The following is a 6412-nucleotide window of genomic DNA, read 5'->3' on the forward strand; positions in this document are numbered from 1 at the left end:
ATTCGTGTACGGCCTTATCGACGAGAGGATCGTTGCGGCTCGCAGATGATGAGCTTTTGGTGAAGATGAGGGAGCGGGGGTACAGATGAGAACTCCGACCGGAGTGTTAGTTCGATGGGGGCCTATGTTTTCGTGGCCGATTATGTGTTCCCGACATCCCTGACTTGAGACGTGAGGTTCTCAAGTTAGCCCATAGTTCTAAACTTGCGATGCATCCAGTAGCACGAAGATGTATCAGATATGAAGAGGTCTTATTGGTGGGACAATATGAAGGTCAAGATGCCGAATTTGTTTCTCGTTGTCTCACGTGCCGACAGCCAAGGCAGAGCATCGCCGACCTCCTGAGTTGTTGCAGCCCATGCCCATAGCTGAATGGAAGTGGGATTTCATCTCTATGGATTTTATTTCTGGGTTGCCGAGGACGAGAAAGGGATTTGACTCTATTTGGGTGATCGTCGATTGATTAACGAAGTCGGCGCATTTCTTACCGATCAGAGTCACTTACTCTGCAGACGAGTTGGCTAGGTTGTATATCAAGGAGATAGTGCGTCTGCATGGAGTTCCCCTAGAGATTGTGTCTGATAGAGACACGCGTTTTACATCTATCTTTTGGACTCGTATCCAGGAAGCAATGGGTGTGAAACTGAAATTTAGCACCGCGTTTCATCCGCAAACAAATGGGCAGACGGAGCGCGTGAATCAAGTCCTGGAAGATATGTTGCGAGCTTGTGTTTTGGATTTCAAAGACAGTTGGGATGATTGTCTTCAGTATGCAGAGTTCGCGTATAATAATAGTTTTCAGGCGAGTATCGGCATGGCTCCCTATGAGGAGTTGTATGGTCGCCCGTGCAGAGCACCACATTGTTGGGCAGAAATTGGTGAGCGTAGTTTGCTTGGCCCAGAGTTGGTGCAGGTGACTTCAGAGAAGGTTGACATCATTCGACGTCGACTTCTGACAGCGCAGAGCAGGCAGAAGAGTTATGCTGATACGAGGCGTCGACCGCTTGAGTTTGAGGTTGGAGACCATGTTTTTTTGAAGGTCTCTCCTATGAAGGGAGTTTTGCGGTTCGGTAAGAAGGGGAAGCTGACGCCGAGATTTATTGGTCCATTTCAAGTTCTGAATCGAGTGGGAGCGGTAGCATACCGCCTTACTTTGCCCACACCTCTTGCGGGCGTGCATAACATATTTCATGTTTCTATGTTGAACAAGTACGTTCCTGATCCTTCGCATATTATCAGTTGGGAGCAAGTGCAGTTGAGTGAGGATGCCACTTATGTACTGCGACCGACACGTATTCTCGATAGGAAGGAGCAGGTATTGCGTAGCAAGGTTATCCCTCTTGTGAAGGTGCTATGGACGCATCATGGTGTGGAAGAGGCTACTTGGGAATCTGAAGCTGAGGTCAGAAAGACCTACCCTCTGATCCTCGAGGATTATATGAAGGTATGAATTTCGAGGACGAAATTTTCTTTAAGGGGGGTAGATTGTAACGGCCTTGGAATTTTTGTGTGCTAATCTTTCCTTAAGTAGTTGTTTTTGGGGTAATTAACGCTTTACTCGATTGCTTATGAAATTCGCATCAATGACTTTAAATTGTATCTGCATGGCTCTAAACGTGTAGATTAGTGAGCGCTACGTTACTCTGAAACCTGGGATCCATCGCTAAATCCAGTTGTTCTGGGGAATTTTTGGAAGATCTGGATCACCGCGCGTCGAAAGTTCGATGGCGATGATCTTAGGCTGTTGCGGTCACCGAGTTGGGCTTGACTATCCCCTCGAAAATCAAGTCCATGTGACGTTCTGGGTCGATTTGCTTGAGCTCGGAGTGAAGAGTGTGAGAACGGTTGGAATTTAATAAGCTTTTTATGAAATCTGAGTCGTGTCACTTGCGCGACGATTTTAAGCTATCTGACCGTTGGATTCTGACTCAATTTCACCTTCTAATCAGGATAGGTGGCCCAGGCATATCCTAGTGCTTGTGGACCTGATCGAGATCCCGTGACCGTTGAATTGAGTGTGGTTCGCCACGGCTGATCTGAAGAGCCGGTCGGTATGAAAACTCAGCTTGACTTAGATCCATGGTCAAGGAGCTTAAGTCCGACCTTTCGTGGTTATAGGCCCACCAGAAGTGCTTCGTTGGATCGAGAAAGGCTTACTTTGGTTATAACCTAAGTATACCTTGACCCTGGGGTTATTTTCATCAAGAATAGGCCTATTTATAGTCCTTAAACCCTAGCCCTCTTTTCCATACGAATTTTCTCTAACCCTAGCTTGGAAAGAGAGTGGAAAAGAGAGAGGAAGTGAGAGAGATAAGTTGGTGAATCATCTTGGATTCTTCCTTGTTCTTCTTCATCTTTGAACCTTCACTTTGAATCGTTCTTCTGACGATTCTGAGTTCTTTTGGGGTAAGTTAACCTAACCCTAACCTGTGTTAGAGCTTAGATTAGTCTTGATGTTGTTGTATCTTATTTCTATCCTTGTTTTAGGGTATCCTATCGCCGTTGACGAAGACAACTCGTCTAAATCAGTTCGGTGGTTCTTTCTTTGCTTAAGGTGCGGACTTTAAGTGTATAGGTTATGGTTTTCAAGGCTTTCAACGCCAGTTAGTGATTTATTCTTGTTATGGATGAGATTCTGCATGCCAAATGTTGCGTTTACATTGCTTTCCTGATATGCATGTGCTATATTGAGATTTGTGTATTCTATGTGTATTTATAAAGTACCTTATACGTATAAAATACGCACTTGTGTTTGCCATGATTATTTGTCATGTATGTATGCTAGATGCATGTATGACAACTCCTTGGTAAAAGGTATTGTCTAAATGCATGTATTTCAACATACGTCATGAATGTTGTTCCATGTATGCTAAGTGTTTGTAAAAATGCATGAATGATCTAAAGTGTAACTTATTACACTTATTGTGGGCGTTGAGAAGTGATTCTCAATACTCCTATTGATGCGCATGATTTCCTTTATGCAGTTACATTCCAAGTTATTTAAATTCAAGCATTACCTATGCTTACATTTATGTTAAGTTGATATTCTTCAGATGCGTATGTACCATGATTGGAATTGTTGTTCCATTATTGTTTTACATTCCATATGAATATCTGTAGTAGTGTAAGATGTTTGGGACTATGCATTAGTCCAGGAAATCGGTAATCGACTCTATATTCGTGGTTGAGATTACTTTCGCCACGTAGGACATATTAGACGAACCCGAGCCGTATTAGAGTTGGCGGCAGTGGTTTGGCCACGCGGAGTGTTTGCGCACTCTATGTCGTTCAATTCAACGTGCGCTCGTGCTAGTAGAGTTCGTCAAGTAACCCGATTGTCCGATATATGTTCACCATGTATTGGACGCTATTGTTTGAATCTAGGGTACCCGACTTACCAGTGAAATCCTATTAACTATGGTACTCGATCCGCCAAGACTCATGAGCCGGACATGGTGGTATGGGACACCGTGGTCGAGCTGTCGGCCTATGCTGGGGTGACGAGCCTCCCCGTAGTGAACAGTGAGCAACTAAACTCGTGAGCCGATTATGGTGGTATGGGACACTATATTCGTGCTGTCGGCCTACATTGATTGGTGACGAGCCCTTTGTAGTGACCTCGAGCATACCTGGATACCGCAAGGAGGTGACGAGCCAAATTGTGGTAGTAAAGGCATGAAAGGCGTGCATTGATTGGTGACGAGCCCTTTGCTACGACCTCAACTATATGATCGTATGAGATGTCTAGGATTGACGACCCTAGTATGGATCACTGTTTGGATGGTGATATGAGGAAGGTATCTTAGCTTCCCAATCCTGCTGTGTGAAATGGACTAATAACAACTTGGTAATCATATCCATGCACCGCATTTGCATGTGCTTTGTAGATGTGGCGCACTTTGAGGCGATGTCATGCGTAACGTAAGATGAAGACGCTGAGGGTGTACGCGTGAGGGCACGCATCATATTGCATACATCCTTGCATTAACAAGAGTACTTAGGATTTATTTAATTGTTTTGCTTTATCATTACTGTTTGATTGAATTGATAACATGTTAACCAGTGCCTTATTGTTCCACTGAGTTGATCACTCACTCCCACGTTTCTGGGACGGTGTTAAACACCCACCAGACTCTGTCTTAGGCTCTGATGTTGCAGATGTGGATGCGACTTCTGAGGCAGAGCGGGAGCTGGATGATGACGAGGCTGCCTTCTCCTATATGCAGTTTTCAGACGGGTTCTAGCGAGCCTTGGTCTGATGCGCGGGATCTCTGAGATTATTTTTGGGAACTGAAATGATGTAACTTGATACTTATAATTTTGTTAAATAACACTTTCATACGATCTGGCTCATATATGTACTTCAGGGATTTACACTTGTACACATATTTTTCTATAAGTCTTCCGCTTGCTTTATTCACTTATCCCTGAATCATATCTGTGTTTGGCTTAATCTATCCCATGTTTTATGCACTAATACAGTCAACATTCATCCATCATTAAATATGTTGCATAAGTGATGTTTTAGAACTCGGGAGCTGAGTTATGTTCGACCCCCGAATTTCAGGGCGTTACATTATCCCCACTATTTCTTATGGAGTGGTCCACAAGAGTTTTGGATATGATTCATTTTTGGGCCAACACCCTAAAATGATCTAGCAAAATGGATGGATTGCATGGATAAAATGCATACTCACAATGGGCCCCACAGAATCAGGTCACTGGGACCAAGTCTCCAGGCAATCCTGTTCTCGCCTACTCAATTCTTGTAAGATGTACTATGTAGAGGGAAACCCTACAACTTAAGGTTGGATGCCATACACACACAACAGTGGGCCCCACACATAACACTTTTATAATAAGGTTGTTTACAACCCTAAGTGTGGTAAGACCGAGGTCAAATCCACAGGGACTGAACCTTGTACGTAATCTGAAAGTAACTAGAACTAGAAGTAGAAGAAGATAGAAACCTAATTCTAAAATAATTGAGAGAGTAATGGTGAATTAAACAATTAGAATTAACAAAATTAAAGGTGGGAACTAGGGTGCCAAGGATCCACTTGTAGCAATTGGGAAGCTACCTTGCAATGATTCAAGGACACAACTAGAATTAGAGTCCTATCCTATCCAATTGGTAAGAAGAGATTTGTCAGATCTCTGAACTTCTCATGGATTTAATCATCAATGGATGTGAATGGTGAAGATTTGGAAGTGATTCCATCACCTAACCATGCTTAGGAGACAAGGAAAACAATAGCAATATACCAAGCCCACAACTAATCATAAGAGAATTGAGAAGGTTAGGAGGATTCCATCACCCAACCATGCCCATAAGACGATGGTGAATAATGGGATTGCGTAATTTCACAATCTCAAAACATAAAAATAAGATATTCAAAGCAATCGTGGATTTATTATAATTTGAGTCACAACAAACCATTAAATACTAAAAATATTCCTTAATAATCAAATTAGAATCCATAAGGTTCAATAAGACATGAATCAAAACAAAGCAAACATCCCAATCACGCTACAAGCTTCACCTCTTAGCCCTAGCTAAGAGGTTTAGCCAATCATAATCATGATCAAACTACACTCCTATCAAAGCATTAAAGAAAACAAAGAAGGGAAGGAAGAACTTGTCACGACCACTTCTCTCTCTCTCTCTCTCTCTCTCCATGCTTCTCACGGCTGCCACGTCCAAGGATCCACGTCTAAGGCCAGATATCTACATGCCCCCCTCTCTCTTTTTATAACATAAGGAGGCAGTCGGTTGTGGCGTGCATAGAAAAAGAAGTCGTGCGTACATAAGCTCTTTATGCAGCAACATCGCAAAAACACAAACTCAGCTGCGTTTTGATGAGAGTTTTGGGGCACCGATCATCCCAAACTCTATTTGGATTCCATGATGATGGTCATGGCCACCCTCTCTCTCTTCTAGACAGTCTAGATCAATCATCTGATCATGATTGTGCTCGTACAATGCCCCACAACGTCCAGTTTTCTTAGACTTGCGTAGCTACGTATAAACCTACACTGAGGTGTTTGGGGGGCCCCATTGTGATATTTTTGGAGAAATACACCCCATCCATTAGATTCCTGATGAAATTTTGGTCAGGAAAGGGTGGTTTTGGTGTGACCCATTGTATCAAATCACGCTGTCGTTCATCTTGCGTTTGGATAAGATATTCGTGTGTGCACGTGCATGGATGCATGTGGGTTCCATGGTTATGGTCGGCGCCCCCCTTGGATGCATTGGAAGGTTTAGATCCTCCGAATGGACAATCACGGTGGCCCATTACACTTCCCAGCGGGACCACGTGCGTAAGAGGAGAGTTTCCTTTATGGCGTGGGAGAGAGCTCGAGTCAAAGATGTTTGACCGTCTTTGCTTGCACGGTGCACAGTGAGTGG

The sequence above is a fragment of the Magnolia sinica genome, chromosome 8 (genome assembly GCF_029962835.1).
Source record: "Magnolia sinica isolate HGM2019 chromosome 8, MsV1, whole genome shotgun sequence".
In the NCBI taxonomy this organism is placed as follows: Eukaryota; Viridiplantae; Streptophyta; class Magnoliopsida; order Magnoliales; family Magnoliaceae; genus Magnolia; species Magnolia sinica.